The 17,759-nt window shown below is 51.0% G+C and overlaps 1 protein-coding gene and 1 long non-coding RNA gene across 2 annotated transcripts in view; one reads left to right on the forward strand and one right to left on the reverse strand.

The window, feature by feature from the left end:
- The window catches only part of COL4A1 (collagen type IV alpha 1 chain), a 128,996-nt gene that overhangs the window by 9,833 nt on the left and 101,404 nt on the right, over nucleotides 1-17,759 (forward strand). The window lies entirely within an intron of this gene.
- Nucleotides 13,265-14,722, reverse strand: LOC116668630. Its single transcript, XR_004325860.1, has 2 exons — nucleotides 14,236-14,722; nucleotides 13,265-13,811 (listed from the first exon to the last, which is right to left on the reverse strand). It is a non-coding gene; the product is annotated as an uncharacterized LOC116668630 (long non-coding RNA).

A 17,759-nucleotide genomic window follows, 5' to 3' on the forward strand; every position in this document is an offset into this window, starting at 1 on the left:
TGCCCAAGGGGCAGTCAGAGCAGTTTTATTAATTTTGTAATAGATGTTACACTAAAAAAATTAAAGCTTTCACTGTTCTCTTTCTGTCCCCAAAGTTTTTACTGAGGGTCTGAAACTCTAGAAAGAGCATTACACAGCCGTAGACTCGAACCCAGCCTCATGGGTTTGAACTCTCTTTGTTTGCTTTTTGTTTGTTTTTTCTTTTCACTCTTGTTTTATTCATTGTTTTTTAATTTTATGTTTTATTGACATGTAGTTGATTTACAATGTTAGTTTCAGGTGTACAGCAAAGCAGTTCAGTTCTACATGTACATACACATGTATCTTTTCTTTTCAGATTCTTTTCCATTATATGTTATTACAAGAAATTAAATATAGTTCCCTGTGCTGTACAGTAGGACCTTGTTTGAATTTGAATTCTTGATTCGCTAGCAACTAGCTGTTTGACCTCAGGCAATCTGTTCAACCTCTCTGTGCCTCAGTTTTCTTATCTGTATAATAGCAGTAATAATACCAATTCTTTATAGGATTGTTGAGAAGATATTACACGTGATAATACATGTAAAGCACATACATGAGTGACTATCACATCAAGAATCTAAGAAAAGGAGGGGAGGGTATAGCTCGAGTGGTAGAGAGCGTGCTTGGCATGCCTGAGGTCCTGGGTTCAATCCCCAGTCCCTCCATTTAAAAAAAAAATTAAATAAATAAACCTAATTACCCCCCCAAAAGAATCCAAGAAATGTTAGCTCGTAGCTGATTTCATTACTGTATTATTGATCTTCATCTGTAAGCCGAAACTACACAGACTGAAAAATATCTTTCTTTTACCTCTACTTCATTCCTTAAAATGAGAGCAAGTTCTTGGATAAGTCCTGCATTTTAGGATTATAATGATATTCACACTCAAATTAGTTCAATGCTTTTATTGCATAATTTTTTTAGGGTATGAGTCTATCCTTAAAGTATTCCTAGACAGAAAACTGAGCTTTGAAGCGTGACAACCATAAAACCCACACAGGCAAGTTGAAATGAAAGCATCGTGCGATTTCCTGCGGGAAGTGGCAGCGTTAGCGCCGCGTCAGGTCTTGTGAGATGCTCTGACTGTGAGACGCTCTGACTGTGAGACGCTCTGACAGTCGGTGTTTTGTAGCTGCGTGGAAGAGGACTGTCTCCCATCGGTTTCTTCCTGCGAGTGACTCATGTGGAAAGAGTATAGCCCAACAGGACTTGCTGCTGCATTTCATTCTCTGCTGGAGGGGCTGCATCTGGACCCATGTCTCCTGGGATGGAAGTTGTCTAAGGGGCCCCAGAGGTGGGGCTCCCAGCCATATAAACGTTTGCTGTGAGAGCCATTTTAGAATTCACCTTAGGTCGAGGTCAGAAAGCCACAGCATGGGACAGAGCAAGAGGAAATCCAAACCTGTGACTGACAGAGGGTGCTTATCCATTAAGAAGCCCAAGAATGGGATAGCCTCGTACATCTCTGCACGTCTTGAAGAAACGAGTCTCAGTTGCACATTTTTACAAAGTGATCATTTACAGGATGTTAGGGCTTTTGTGTATGAAAGCCTTCATAAGCAGGTACGTGTAAATACACATACACGTACCTGTACATGCATTTGCACGTGCATTAGCTCTATGTGCACCATCCATATGTTGTATATACCAATATAAGTAAAGGTATCCGTTCATTCATTCATACATTCACTCATGTAGGTAGTATTTACTGTACACCCACTGTGTGCCCAGCCGTGGAGCAAAGGGGCCCGTACTGCCACCCTCGGAGGCTGTGTATCGAATTAGTACAAGCAGTTCTGGCCTTCCATCATGCTGACCTAGAAATTATTTTAAAAGATTTTAGGAATGGCTCAGCCTCAGAAATTCTGCTCAACGAGTTTCTACTGTCCAGAACAGGGAACTATTTTCAGTATCTTATAGTAACCTGTGATGAAAAAGAGTATGAAAAGGAATATATGCATGTATATGTGTGACTGAAACATGGTGCTGTGCACCAGAGATTGATACAACTTTGTAAACTGACTAGACTCCAATTAAAAAAAAAAAGAGCTATCAGTGTAAGGAAGAGAATTGCATCCTTCCATAGGAAATATTGCTTACTTTGTATCTCTGAAGTAAATTCATGAAGCGAGCAGACGTTGAGGGTTGTTCTATTTATTTAGAAATTGGAAATTTTGAAATCTCTCTTGGGTAGGAAATGAGTTAGCTGGGCTCTCCTCTCTGCCCTGGGAATTACGCAAAGCTGGCTGTGGGAGAACAGCTCGGATTTAGGGCGGACAAAGGCGTCCGATGTGGAAATGCCAGATGTAAGGATGGAGACTTCAGAAAGCAAATGTGTTTCTGCAGGGTTCAGGACTTGCAGGCGTTCTGACGAGGGTGTATGTCCCAACAGCAGTGGTGCAACAGGACTGTCCTCTGCCTTCGAATCGCATCGCTTTATGGCCGAGTCAGCAAGACCCTGTGTAAAGAGGCCGAAGGGCACGGGGGCCGCACCCCGAGGACCCCCAGTGCCGAAGGGCACGGGGGCCACACCCCGAGGACCTCCAGTGCCCGAGGACCCCCAGTGCCGAAGGGCACGGGGGCATGCCGCCCACGGTTGGTGGCAACTCTGAGGGGACAGACAGCGTAATGGCCCCAACGAAGGCAGAGGGGGTGTCCTCTGGCCCAGAACTTGCTAGAACCTGGAGGCGTCCTGGTCGCAATGCTTGAGCCTTTTTCTCTAAGTTATGTGGTTTGGCAAAATTCAAGTCCTGTTCCGAGGACCAAGGTTTTCCAGGTTTCCGGGGAAAAACCCATCTAATTTGTGAGTTAGGGACAAATGAATCAGAAACATGAAGACATTTCTGGGAAAATATTGAGTGGCTTTAAAAAGAAAACGTAGGTCAAAGTTCTGGGTGAAATGTGCTGGCCGGCGTCCTCGATGATCGGCCTGTGCTGGCTTGCACCCGTGAAAAGCTGTGAACGTGGGGGAAAGAGAGAATGTAAAAGCCCCTAATGAAATGTGTGATGTGCAGAGTCTTCTGGGGGGAATAATCCTAGAAATGATCCTTAATAAGCTTAATTCCTGGACTGGCAATTGGCTTCTTACAGCGTCAGCGAGCTGAGAGGAGGTAAGTTCAGCTGACGTGTCCAGTCTATGCAGACACCACATCTGAGCCGTAGTTGTCATCTCAGAGCAGAATCTCTGACGACCTCAAGTCGGGATGACAGATGAAGGACAATGACTACTAGAAACAACTCCAAACTTGAGTGCAGCTGATCCTCGTCCTGGATGGTGTGCAGCTGTGTAATTTGAGAGACTGCAGTACCGACTTGAAAGCTGAAATGATTAGGTTGAGTTTGTCATTATCAAAAACTTGGCGAGTCGATGCCCTAACCACTAGCTTGTACAGCGTTTCATCCACTTTTCCCAGAGTCAGAGCTGTGACAAGTGAAAGCCGTCAGCCTTGCAGCCCGAGGACGTGCAAGGCAGGTGTTTCTTTATATGCCGCCCTTTTTATACTCTCGGTCTTATTTCTTTAGAGTCTGGGTCTTGGCCCATTTGCACAGGTGGGCTGGCCCCCACTGTGGGCCGGGGAGGCGAGTGTGACAGAAAGGCAGGGTGTACTCTGCGTCTGATGGGTTGGCCCAGAGTGTGTGTCCTGGGCTGGATGAAGCCTTCGTGCGAGGCAGCCTCGGGGGAGTCCAGCATCTGTGACCAGTGGAAGCAGAGTGCCGGGAAGTACTCTGAGGAGAAGCTCTGGGGAAGAGGTCTAGTGAGGCTTCTCATGGCAACCGATAATGTCTTCTCCCACAGTTGCAAAGTCTACCTGTGAGTGGGCATGTCCTTTTTAGCTACTGAGTGAGTTTACCCGGGGGCCAGCTCACATGCTGGAACATTGCTGCACAGCTGTGTTTCCCCTAACCCTCTACATGGGGACATCTGTCTTGGATGGCTTGCTGGTCCTACCTGCCTACCTGCCAGAAATCACCCCTGAGCTCCTGTCTCTCTCCCATACGCAGAGCCGCGCAGGTGGCTCGGCCGCAGCCGGCCCTGCCTGAGGAAACTGCGTGGAGGAGGCCTGCGATCCTCACCCCCAGGTTAGACTGGACTCGAGAAATGACAGTCTGGTAACGTCTACCAGAAGCTAGCACAGTGTAGTTAACTGGCTATACTTCAACTAGAAAAAGATTAAAAATAAAGAGAAAATCACAGAGGACAAAGACGGAAGTTACAAACTGTGAAAGAACAGTAGATCAGGAAGATACAAGGGTCGTGAGTGTACGTGTGCTTAATAATACCGTCTCGAGACTGTAAAGCCAGCGCTGTAAGTGCCTTGGGTGGAAAGAGACGCGGCAAAGCTGCGGGTGGGGGAATGAACATACTCTTCTCAGCCGCTAGCAGATCGAGAAGCCAAAAACGAGCGGGTAGAGCTGAATAATGCAACTGACCGTCTTGAACCGAGACACAACGAAGAACTTTGCACCCAGAGGGAGAGGAGAGATGATAACGCGGCGATTGTTTGTGGTGTGCACTCGTGTCAAACCAACACAGTGCGCACCTTAAACTTCTACAGTGCTATGCGCCAGTTATATCTCAATACAGGTGGGAAAACATAATCAAATTAAAAAGTAAGCTCAACTTTCAAGTACTCTAGGCCACAGACTGGCCCCTTTAACTGGGGGTTGTGGGGCCATGAACACGTTGACATCATATGCATATTTAAGGAGTCTGTGCGTGGTGCGTTTTTAAGGAGGCAATGCCTGGAGTATATTTCAGACCATCAAAGAGATAAATGCCACAGGCTATTGGTCTAGAGGGATTTGCTAGCAGGTTTTTATAGTAAGATCTGTTGAAAAAGATTTATCAAGGAAAAAGGCCTTGAATCTGGCAGTGGATAAGAATAGCACTAAATTTGACAATGTCTCCAAGAGTTGGCTCTTAGAAGCAGGCAGGAAGCAGGCACTTCTAAGGGCGATGGGAACTTCGGTCAAGAAGGACAACTCTGGCAACTTTTAATCATATTGTCCTGATTAGATGTTTGGCATCCGCCTCTTATTTCCTGGCCCCACTAATTGCCTTTGCATGTGTGCAAACCCTGTCTTCTCAGCTGCGTCTCCGTTTCTCTGTGCTGCTCAGGGTCCAGGACAGCAACAGCATCCTTCTGGAGATCGGGTGCCCAGCACGTGTCTGTGGATGGGCTAGTTGATTGCCAAGGCCATGGCAGAGCCATTGAAGTGCGCAGATGAACCTAGAATTTGCTCAGGTGTAGAGACTGGCAGTAACACCAAGAACCTGGTTCAGAAGTGGGGAGGACAGAGAACCACTGAAGCCGTCTGGTCCATGGGAGAAACATTTCTGAGCAAGCACGAAGGAGCATGTGCTCAGGAAGTGGGGTGGTGGGCGCCCTTTGGGACACAGGAAGTACCGCCCTTCCTGAAGACCCTCATCTCTAGGTGCCTGCTTTGGGGGTGGGGGATCCAGAGACCCATGAAGCCTAGCTTTTCCCATCAGCGACCTGAGGCCAAGAATTGGGGGTGGAGAAGTCAGTGCTGGTGGCCTCGTGTGATCATTAATTATTAATAGTGTTCCTATTCACTTCCCCGTAAGGCCCTGATCTGGAAGATAAACTGTCTGGGCAGCCGGGTTACGAGGAGATTACATGGTTAAAGCTCCCCGCTTAATCTTGAGGAACAAAGCACATTCTTTGGTGCTGAGAGATGCTGAAGGATTTAAAAGATAAAATAAAAAGTGTGGAAGAATGGGATGTAAAATGTGGAGCTAGTCCGAGAGACAAGTGGATTTTAGCTACTGGAACCTGCTTGGAGTCAGTGAAGCTTTTCCTAAAGTTATGCTCAGAGACGTAGCTGTAAGGTCTGGAGGGGGACGCCACCAGGACTCTTGGACAGATCGGGGTTGGCCACTGTCTCAGGAGGAAGGCAAGCAGGGCCACTGACTTCCCCGGGTACGCGCCCCGGGCTGAGATGGGCTCCTTGCCCCTGAGTCACCCACTTCTATGTCGTCCGAGAGCCCAGAGACCTGCTCCTGGGGAAGCCTGACTACCGGCAGCTTCTGCCACCACCCGGTGACCCCCGCTGCTGTTCACTGACCTGACCTGATGGAGACCAGAAAAGTCCCCGAGGTCATGGGCAGCGTGGAGCTGAAGGGATGAAGGAAAAGTGCAGGGGTGGGGGTTGGGTGCGGCGCAGCAGGGGAGAGGGGGTTTGATGGTGCGGAGGGGTGATGAGCTGGAGGTGATGTTGGGAGAGGAAGCCACTGGGTGGGGAGGGGGCACGGACCCACAGAAAGGAAACCGCAGGCGGGGCAGCCGCCTCTGCTGCTGTCGGGAAGTGACCCTGCAGGAGGGGGGCGGGCGCAGCTTGGGAGTGACGCTGGAGTCCCAGGAGCAGAAGGAGCCGGGAGGCCGAGGAGCCCGTGGAGAATGTTATGGGCTGTTTCCTTTTAAGGAAAACTCTGGTGTAATAGAAGCATGTTGTGGGTCATTAGATGTACTGATTCACAGGGTAAAGCATCAAAGTAATTATGTCTTGGATATAAAATTGAAATAGTGCAATGAGGTTTTCATGACAGAACTTCAGCCACACAGGTGGGTTCTCTCTGGGGAGCTGGGCAGTTCCCGGGTTTGAGTTTGTGGTGTGCCCACGTGTGCACGAGTGAGGCGTGTCCACCCATCCTGCGTGGCGGAGGAAATGAGCTCTAGCAGGTCTTTAACTGGGCTTCCATTTTCAATATAATGACCTTTAATGAAAAAGAATATGAAAAACAAATACGTGTACATGTATGCATGACTTGGACATTACGCTGCACACCAGAAACTGACACATTGTAACTGACTGTACTTCAGTTAAAAAGAAGACAGAGGAAAGAGCTGGTCTGTTGGGAAAGTCAGCCGGCGCAGCGGCTTCTGCCCCGCCAGCCCCTCACTCCGCCCACCTCTGTTCAGGACCAGCCCCTCTCTCAGTGCCTCCTGGGGGCCTGAAAACCGACCTGTCTTCCCTGAGCCTGTGGAAGCAGTGTTGACAGTCACTCTTCTGGCACCTGCTGGCCCTGCCCACTCATGGGTAGAACCAGTTGTTGGAAGATTCGGGAAAGAGGTTGTCTGTGATGAGTCGACCCCGTGGCGTTGCGTGAGTCTCCTGCCCCTTTGCTGCTTGAATTTTCCACTGAGAAGGAGCTGCCACATTAGGATGGCCGTGTGTAGTCTCCGTGCAATTATGGATTTAGATCCATCGTTATTTTCTTTCAAACTACGTCAGACTTACTCACATTTTTGCTATTTTTAATTTTTGTCTGTGCGGAGAAGACACACACACTGCGTAATACAAACTGACACAGTGAATTGGGTACAGTTTCGTCAGATGCTCTACCTTGTGGTTAGATCATCTTTAAACAGATTTTGGTGGCAAGAGATAAAAATTTGCTAATCTCATAAACCAGGCACTCCTCCCGACATGCTAACAGGCCTCTCTCTTAGACGCGTCATCCTGTGTCACCGACATCGTGGCTCACGGGGTGCAGGTCTCGTTCAGTTCAGGGCTGCAGCCGGCTCCCTGTGTCCCCTGCAGCTCTTCCCCGCCTCTGGGAACAGTTTGCATTTCCTGCACTGCAGGTGCTGCAACTTCTACATTAGTTCTTAAATAAGCTCTTCTCTGAGCAGCAGCTGCGTGGAGCTCTGCCTGCTTTTCCTCCTTGTAAACAGCTTGGAAGCCCCCTGATAGGGAGGTGTGTTTGATTTTCGAGGTCACATCCTTGAACTCCAGCCAGGCGCTCCGGTGCGAGGATCACCTTGATGCCGGCTCCCAAGGACACCCTGACTTCATTCAGGACACAGTGGCAGCATGAGCTTTCTGTCCTGGTTGCCAGTCATCTGGCCTCTGGAGAAAAGTTCCAAGAGTTCATCAAGGACCCAAATGTACATTTCATTTGTTCCGGGTTCATTTGGTAAAAACGGAGCCTTGGCTCCAGGGCGCTTTCTCGTTGGGAGAGGAAACCCAGACCTTCACGCAGATAAGGTATTAACAGGGCCTTGTAGACGTGGAGCAGGGGCATATTCAGATCTGCAGCTGCACCTGACAGTTTGGACTCGGTACCCAGCGTGCTGGCCCTGGGCTCTGCGGTGGGACCACGTGCTGTCTGGCCCGCAGCTGAGATGTCCGGGAGCCTGGAGGACTCAGTTACTATTGTTGAAAGGTGGGATGAAAACAAATGAGGCCATTCTTTCCCTGTACGTCTAGTCGGAAAAAGAGCACCTCTGTAAGCCCCTTGCCCCATCCTTGGCCTTGAAACCCCTGCTTACATCGCGGGGGGAGGTGCATGTCCGCCCGCCTCTCCCTAGGTGGGCGGCCTCTGGGGGGAGGAAAGAAGTGAGATCAACACCCTTCAGCCTTACCCCACCCTCAGCCTTGAGTTTTCCAAACGCCACTCCTGGATTTTCTGGAGTTTTGAGTGGTTTCCAAACTTGTTTCGAAGGAGAGCTTTGAACCCTGTAATGTAGAAGTTTAATGGGGAATGCAAAGTGGGGTTCTTCCCGGAAGCCGAGCTCTGTCGAGGCGGGGAGGTCAGGGGCCAGGGGCTGAGACACAGCAGGAAGCCACACGCACTCTGCACCACGTGGGCCTGGAAAAAGTGAACATTCAAGAGAGGACCGCTGGTCTGGCTCCTGGCCAGGCTGGGCTCCAGCTGTCCCCACTCCATCCCTAGTCTGCTGAGGCCTGTGTGTCCTCCTGGAACATGGAGAGGCCAGCAGGTCCCGAGGGCCATAGCTGAGGCCAGTTAATGTTCGGGGTCTGGAGGCAGAGCCTCAGCCAGCCTCCGTGCCCTGCCCTAGCCGGGTCGCCAGGCTGCCGGCCTGGCCGTCGGGGGACTGAGACGTCCCTGTCCCTGTGGGCATCTGCTGTCTATCCCAGCCAGCTGGCTGTGACCGCCTTTCTGTCTTGTTGCCACAGCCCTGGGGATTGTCCCTCCCTCCCTCCCTCCTGCCTCGCCCAGGATGGATGGCCTGGGATGACCCACTGCTGGTTCCCGCCCCCTACTCCCCTCATTGCCTCAGCCCCAAACTCCCATGTCTACCATCTGCATCCCCAGAGCAGCCCTGCTGCGGGGTCCCGGGGACGTAATGCCCCTTGTCTTTAGCCCTTCAGGCGCCATCTTGTCTTCTTCGCTCTCCGAGACCCCCTAGCCAGCCTGCCGGCCCCTCCCAGCAGCTGTCAGGTGTAAACACTGCCTGCGAGTAAAGCGGACAGTTATCTCCCCCACGGCCCGAGGTCACCTCACCCTGCGTGTGTCCCTGCGGCCTCTGCGCCAGCGTCAGCCTCGCTGCTCACCCCTCCTGCTCTGTTGGTCATCCCCGTATCCAGCCTTTCCCTCCTCCTGTTGCTTCTCTGTCTACTCGGAGGCAGGCCTCCTTCGTTCCTGTGCCCCTTCACGCCGGTGCAGCGCACAGGCCTGTCACCCTCGCTCACCCAGCGTTGCCGGCACACGCTCAGTGGGTGCCTCTGTGTGTGATGCGTTGTGAGGGTGGGAGGGCGGTGAGGCCGGGGTGCTGCGTCCCGGGAGACGTAATCCGCCATACAGCACATGCACGGGGTGCTACTTAACTGCTTTAAGTCATGTCTGTGCCTGGAGGTGAGTGACACCGCCGTGTCCCGGCGGGCGCCCAGGAGTGATCAGGACCACCTTTGGTGTTTGAGTTGGGGGAGGTGCAGGGAGACTGGAGGTGGCCAATGTCCTGATTTTCAAGAGAGAAGAACACTGAGTTCCAGAAGTCACACAGCTGTGAGCTTCACAGCACCGATCACATGCCTGGATGGAGTTTTCTGCAGAAGGCTTGTCAGTGCCTTGCCAAGGAGCCCGGCAGCCGGCGCGGACACCCCCGCGCAGCAGACACCGTGCGCCTTGCTTTCGGCTGGTGTACACACCTGGCTCCTGAGGGCAGGTGTGCACCCTGAGGGCGTCTGCGCCGCCCTGAGAAACCGTGCCCAGGGCGAGGGGGACCTGCGGTGACGTCACAGCGCTCCTCGGGGACCTGGGCCAGGCCTCCGAGCTCTCCCCAACTGAAAGCCCCCAGCAGTGCCCCTGACTGGTGGGAACTGACATTCGAGATGGAGCCTACTCGCCATGGTCTGCCTGCTGGCTTTGCACATTGTCTCTTGGAAAAGAGCACGGGGGATGTGGCGGGGTGGGGCGGCTGTGCGGACGGTGTTGAGGACACTCGGGGCAGCAGCATTGGGGGCGTGGGGAGGAAGGCGCTAACACCTGAAGAGGGAAGAAGGGACCACAGATGCACTGGCGCCTGTACGACGGGGGCGGGGGAGACGGAGGGACTGAAGTCGGCTGCCGGCACGTGAGCGGGAAGGGACGCTCTTGACCGACTGGCAAAACGCCGTAACATGAGAAGAGAAGAGGAGTCCGTTACTTTACAAAACCCTTTGGCTGAGAGTGACCAGACGTTCCAAGAAGTCGAGCCTTCGTGTGCAGCTCTTCACTCTCTGATGGAGAATGCTGGTTTTTTTTGGTTTTCCCAAATCTTGATTTAGCCTTTTCGACTACTTAATTTACAGATTTTTGATAAAAGTGAATTTCTCTATGAACCAACGTGTCAGACACCTAGGCCTCCTACTTTTTTGGGGGGAGCTGCACTCTCACCGTCACAGCGGGGAAGCACTTTCTTTCCTGTGCTCCCTCAGCGCCATCTCTGAATAATCCAGTTGTTTTCAGCCTAGCGCTAATCTGGTTTTTCCTTTGGTCATTCCCATGGGGAGAAAGGATTAACTAATGTTAATAAAACATTTTGGAGTCATGCCATAAAATGGGCTTCAAGGAGCACGGAGTACTTTTTGGAACATTGAAAAATGCTCACCATTTCTGTTTCTCACGTTTTGTTTTGAAAAACAGTAACTCCAGCTGTAGGAGACGGGGCGACCCTCCCCCGAGCCCTGTCATCACGTAGCAGTGTTGCCTGTCCCAGCTGTTGTCCCAGGAGGAGACTGGAGGGAGCATCTTACAGGGTCGGCGGCCGCACAGGCCTCTTGATGGTGTCAGAGGTGCTGGCGAGGTCCCTAGCTGAAGGATGTTCTGTTTACTGGAAAAGTTTGAAGCTGTGGAGTTGTTTTTACATCCAAGTAGCTAAAAAAACGAGACACATGGGTGAGGTGGGAGAAAAAGCCCTTCTTTTTTCACTGATCCAAAAGAACTGGGTCATTCCTAAAGCAAACAAGATTTAATATAGCAGTCTAAATAGATAATTAAATATATTGAGCAGAGAGAGAAAGAGGGAGAGGCTATTAGAGGGAGACCCATTCAGCCAGGTATTTTGGATATAGTTTATAAAGTATATTTATTAGAAAAAGAATATGAGGAAAGCTTTGCATCTTTTAAATTTTTTAAAGTATAGTTTATTTACCATGTTGTGTTGGGTTCAGGTGTGCAACAAACTGACTCAGTCATACATTTGTATATATCTTTACTTTTCCAGATTCTTTTCCATTAAAGGAATATAAGACATTGAATATAGCTCCCTGTGCTATACAGTAGGACCATGTGGAAAAGCTTTAAATCTTAAAAAGGAAGGGGATTCACCTCCAGATGTATATTCAAGTATTATCGACGTGACTCCGAGTTCCCAGAGCAGGACGGGGATGGGAGAGACTCCCTTGGGTAACTGGAAGGAGCATTTTTAGAGGCAACCTTTTTTTTTTTTAAAAGCCAACACACCAAATTTAGTTCTGAAGATGCAGGGGTGGGACTGGTCTCTGTCTGCAGAGGTGTGAGGTGTAAGGACCATGCCATGTGAAATAATAAGCCAAAGCAAACTCATTATTTGTGAGCAAGAACTTGAAGATTCTTGGTTTTACTATATAATTCATTTTTAGAATATTTTCCCTTGTAATACAAGCACATAATTGTCTTCATTTTCAATAGCATAATGGTGACTCTGTGATGTATTCATGAGAATTACGAAGCTTGGAATGTGACTTTTATTTTAAGATTTTGAGGGACCTCTGAAAGGCATTTCACTTTTGACCTTTAGATGAAATTCGTGGTTGACCATGGCTGGGTAAGGGGCACCAAGTGTGCGTTTTTGTTGTGTCTGAAAGTTTGGGTGTATTTCACAGCAAGGCATGGAATAAACATGGAGCAAACGGAGAACAGGCTGTGGCCTCCTGTTTGTTCATTGAGCAGATTAATATGCAGTAAATTCAGTTCTTTAAAAAAGCTAGATGTGAAAGACACTGAGCTATTCACACCTGGCAAGTTTCATCATTTAGCAAGGGGTTCATGAATAAAAATGAGGTCCAGATTACAAGGGAAAGCTGCCAAGAGGAACAGAAAATATTAATAAAGAAGAGAGAGACAAGGAGGAGAGATCAGAGGGGGAGCTCCAGAGAGGATCACGCAGCGTGCGGACAACCGGGGTTGTGACGCTGCAGCAGGTGCAGGGTGCCTGGAAGGTGGTGGCAGGACTTGGGCGAAGACAGCGGCACAGCCAGCAGGGCGTGTCAGCCGTGCGGTGTGGACCACCCACAAGGGCTTGGAGCAGAGCCACACGTGGTGACAGGAGAGCCGGGTCTCTGGGCCCTGTATCTGTTCTGCTCTGCGGGCATGGGACACCCTCCGGGGGGCCAGATGTTTCTGAACGTTATTCTGCCTGTAGTGAGCAGATTTGCGCACCCAATATGGTGACTACTGAAGTTGAGAATTAGTGACTAACCCGTTGTATGTTGTAGTTAGTTATGTAATAGAATATAGTATGACTGTATTAGTTAATTAGGTATCGTCGATGATATTTGGGGTTGTCTTGTGCTGACCATCATTCAGACATTTCAAAACCTCCTGAACAGCCTGGATCACGTGCTCAGGGCGAGAGGATGCCTCAGCAGAGCCGTGGAGAGGGCCTTTGGCAGGACAGCAAGGACCCGTCTCGAAGGCCAGGATGTGCTCCCGGGGGCCGAGAGAGGGCTTGTCAACATCTGTGGTAATTCACTGAGTGAGGGCTTGGGAAGAAAACAACACAATACTTGGGTCAACAAAAAACAGCCATGCAGATGTTTTGCTAGGCGCTCTTCAGCTGTTTCACAATTCAGGGTCACATGCTGGCAGCGCACTGCTTCTGCGTCGCTCTGGCCTAAACGCAGAGAGGCCTGAAGGGCAGACAAGCAAAGGCGGTTAGTTCATCTTGAGATAAGAAGGTTCTTTGTGAAGATGTTTTAGAATTAAAGCAAGGATTGAAACTATCTTGGAATATTTTTTATTGATGTTCCGCAGCTACACACAGTGTTCAGGACTCAGTATGTCCTGTTTTCCGTGTTTGTGTTCGTCAGGGCTCTCCGGGGAAACAGACGCGAGAGGGTATATGCAGAGACCTGTGTCACGTAAACGTAGGTTGATTTTAGGAAAGAGCTCACACGGCCACATGACTGGGAGGCCCCAGGATGTGCCGTCTGAAAGCCGGGGAGCAGGAAGGCTGTGACGTAATTTAGTTGGACTGGAAGGTGGGAGATTCAGCAGGCGATGGTGTGGGTCCTGGTCTGAGTCCAGGAGCCTGGAGAACCATGTATGCAGGAGGGTCCGAGGGCAGGAGAGGACTGCTGTCTTGGCTCAGGCAGAGAGAGTGAGTTTGCCCTTCCTCTACCCTTTTGTTCCATTCAGACACTCCACTGATTGGGTGAGGCCCACCCGCATTGGTGGGATAATCTGCTTCCTCAGTTTGCTATTTCAAATGCTTATTTCTTCCGTAGACACCCTCCCAGACGAATCCAGAAATAATGCTGGACCAGCTGTCTGGGCATCCCTTCAAATTGATACACACAGTTACCATCACAGTGTTTTTAACCTGAGATCCCTGTAATTTTAGATCGTAATAGAGGATTAATAAGCCGGTATCTGTTCTGGCTCTTTCTGCGTTATCGAGAGAAAGGCAGCAGACCCCAGTCTGTGTCTTTTCCTACAAACATAGAATAGACAAGAAGATCTCATCACAAATCTTTGGCAAAATGAAACTTTCAAACTGATGGGGGCACTGCCGGCTTGCTCTGTCCTAGACACCCCCCCCCCCCCACATTGCAGGAACCAGCTGGAAGTTGCAGAATAAGACGTGGAAACAGCAGAGTTTCACCACGGTCGATCGTCTGTGTGCACGCTGCCAAGGGCCGCTGACGTGCCAGGGGAGCTTGCCGTGGGGTGGGGGGGAGGTGGGAACCCAGGGAGGCACAGACCTGCAGCACACGCCGCTCCCACAGCCGATTGGAGCAGCCGCACGTGCTCGGCGGGTCCAGGGGTTGCTCCGCAAGTGGTGGCGTTGCTTAGAAAGACGTGTGTGGTGAACGCTCTGAGTTTGGCAGAGCGTTTTTGTTCCAGAAACTTCAAGTCCAGTATGTGCTGTGAGAGGCCTTTCCAGAAAAGGCGCCGTTTCCTCTTCCATCAGCTTTCCTCTCGTGCTTAGCCGGATGTGTGTCCCAGGCTCTCGTTCTCCCCCGCCCAGCTCTGTGTCTTCCTCCTGAGAGTTCTGGCTCCCTTGGCGGTGTTTAGAAGCCAGGAGGCGGGAGCTGTGTGTGCTCGCTGCTGCTATGATGGCATCGCTCGTAGGCTTTCCAGTGGTGCAGTCAGCAGCCACGGGTAGAGACTCTGACGAGGGAACTTTTGAGAGGAAAATTGCATTGCTGCCAATTAAAAATGCTTTTAAAGAGTAAAACTTAATGTACTCTTTGCGAGTGTGGCAGGGTGATCAGAAGTCTGTTCCTGGCAGGTTAAGCCTTCTATTGCTTCTTTATCCGTGCTGTCCTGTAGAGCAGGGGGACCAGTTTCAGCTCCTAGGCCATCTCCTCCACGCCTGTAGCAGGTTCGCGGTCTTTCTCGCCATCCAGGTGAACTGCGGCCACACCTGGTTGACCTGGTCAAGTATTTTAAACCCGCAGCTGCGTGTGGGGCCGGAGGAGAAACGCAGTTATTCTTTAGCAGGTCTGTGTTCACTGTCACCCCCAGAAATAGGCCACGATGTTCTGGCGGCCAGAGCAGTTACGATTTCTGGCTTCGCAATGACGGTCTCCCACTGGTGTTTCACCAAGTGTGCGAGGTGGCCGGGCCCTTCCACCCAGCCTGGGAACCTCCTCAGGTGGTTCTTTCTTTCTGTTTGCTCTGGACCCTAAAATAGGAGCTGTTTGGTACAGTTAGTTCAGAAGCTCCGCCTAAAGGCCCCTGGAGGTTGGCGTCCCCTGTCAAAGCTGATGGGGACGTGCTGGGACCTCGTAGGACTCAGGGCTGCCCTTTGTGCCTCTGTCCCCTTGGATGTCACCATATGACGTGGAGATGTGGCCAGTCCTTGCGAACTCGGTTTGGAGAGACGCAGCCGGGTGCCTGCTGTGCCCTAGAAGCCAGCTTTATTGCCAGTGCTTTCCGAATTGTCTCTGACATTGGTTGTCGTAAATACATAAAATAATGTAAAAGAAGGAGACTAACTGCTTTTTTCCAAATGTCCTTCATTTCCTAGATTCTGTGTCCGTTGAGGCCTGGGAACTATAGGCCCCAATCTCTTGGCATCGTTCAAAGTACTGTAATGGCAGATTCTCCCCTACGCTACAGGAGAAATACAGGTGCTCTGAGGTTTAGAAGGTTTTTAGTTCAGTTACTCTACAGTTTCCTTTATTACTAAATTATCTCATAAGTAAGACTTTTTTTTTAGCATTTGCTTTGAGCGCTGGGGGACAGGACAGACTCATTTTTCTGACGTCAGGGAATGGGTTTTTCCTGGATGTGAGCTCACTTTCTGAAGCTCTTAAAAAAATTTTCAAAATTTTGGCCATCGTTGCCTTTGCAGAAATAGGTCCTGCACAACACTTTCCTAGGAGAACTTTTCTGAGTGACTCAGGTCGTCTGGCCCCCAGGAGGTGAGCTGCTGAGGTCTGTGAAGGTGTCACTGTGCCCTCGGTGAGCTCGCACTCCGGGCTGTCGGACTGCCACCCTGCTTTTCCCCCTCCCGAGCTCACTTCGCGTTTCCCACTGCTTCACGCAGCCCCTCCCCCCCGGTTTAACCCACCCTCCACCGGACGATCAGGCAAAGAGGGGCTTGCTGAGTCGGCCACATTCCGGGGTGTCTTCAGCAAGTTGTCTTTTTTAACTGTCACAGCTATTTTACCAGGAAGCGACCATTCCCACTTCCACCGCAAGAGTGCTGGAGTCCGGGAGGTTACGTCACTTGGCCATTTATGCCCAGCCGACATTTAACTGAGTTTGTGAGCCTCAGACCATTTTCCCCTCGCACACCACGCTGAAATCTTCAGGGGAGGTCACGTGTCAGTTACTCCGTATTAAGCGCTCACTTGACTTGGTGAGGACGGCCGCCTTCTTCCAAGGGGACCTGGTCCTGCCAGTTCTTTCCCTGCACATCCCACACTGCCCCCTTCCCACCCGAACAGTCCCTGTCGTCTTCTGCATCCTGGGTCAAGTCCAAGCTCCTAAGCCCGGACCTTCAGGCTCTCGAAGGCCATCGCAGGCCCTGGAGAGCCATTTGTAATTCGCCTGCCCGTTCTGTGCCGGTGTGGCCGGGCCTGTCCCTGGGCTGAGGGCACAGCCAGCACCTGCCCTCCGCCCTGCCGCGCAGGCATCTCCGTGGTCACCGCGGCCAGCTGCTGTGTCTCACGTGGCAGTCTGTTGAACTTTTCTCCTGGCACCAGATGCGTGAGCTTTGTGACAACTGCTTTCCGGGACACTTAGTTGCTTCGTTCCATCTTGTTTTGGCATCTGTCAGTGAAGGTGCTGACGGCGTGGCAAGTCTAACGCAGGGTTAATGGATACTGTTTTCTATGGAAGATCTTAAAATCCTGCCCTAATGCGTATTGCCCTAACTGCTGATGTCTGGAAGTATGAAATACAGCAAACTTTATGATAGCCATGATCGACTCCTTGCTAACTGAGCTCCATTTGCTTTTGATGCTCCAGCTACAGATCAGTTTTCTTTGTCTAAGCATTTCGTAAATGTGTGTCTCTGCAAACTTGGAGAGCAGGGAGCTGGCTTCCTTTGCTGGTGCCAGGGAGCGCCTAGGGACTGATAAGGGCCACTCAAGGGAAAGCAGGCTGCAGGCGCAGAGATGCTTTGGAAAGATTCCGCATGTGCTTCCATTCTCCTGATAGAAGATGCTCAAGGCATCTCAGCTCGGGGATGCACTCAGAGGACAGCCGTGTAATTCAGGAAGCGTTGAAGAAAGAAAAACCACCTCCATCTCTGGGCTGCGGGTGTTGCCAAGCCCCCAGGCAGGGTGACCCTTTTAGGTTGGGACTCCCCAGCGACTTGCCACCCTCTCCCCGAAGTCCCCCCTCTGTCCGCCTTTGAGGTGCTGATGTGCGTGTGGCTCTGCCTCTCCTCTCTCCGCACACCTGGAGTTGGGACACGCGCCGTCCTCCCCTCCCGCCCCGCCCGCTGGGAGGGCTCACTGGACCTCAGCAGGACAAGGTCCTCTACATTGCAGGGGGTGGCAGGGAAGCCAGCGCGCCCGCTGGGTGACCGGAAATCCTTTCTCCCGTGGCCGCATTGTGTCATTTGTGCCCGCGTCAGCAGCCACTGCCCTCGCTGCCAGGTTTTCTTTGTGGCTAATCCCGAGCTGCTCAAAACGGCGAGCTGTGTGGTGCTGCTCCCCGCAGACCGCACCTCTGCTGCCTTCTATGCCCTTCTCAAAATTTGGGGTTCCTTTCCAATTTTCCACTGTATCCTACTTAAAAAGGACATTTTATTTTAAAAATTGAAACA

This window comes from Camelus ferus, chromosome 14 (genome assembly GCF_009834535.1).
Source record: "Camelus ferus isolate YT-003-E chromosome 14, BCGSAC_Cfer_1.0, whole genome shotgun sequence".
Taxonomy (NCBI): Eukaryota; Metazoa; Chordata; class Mammalia; order Artiodactyla; family Camelidae; genus Camelus; species Camelus ferus.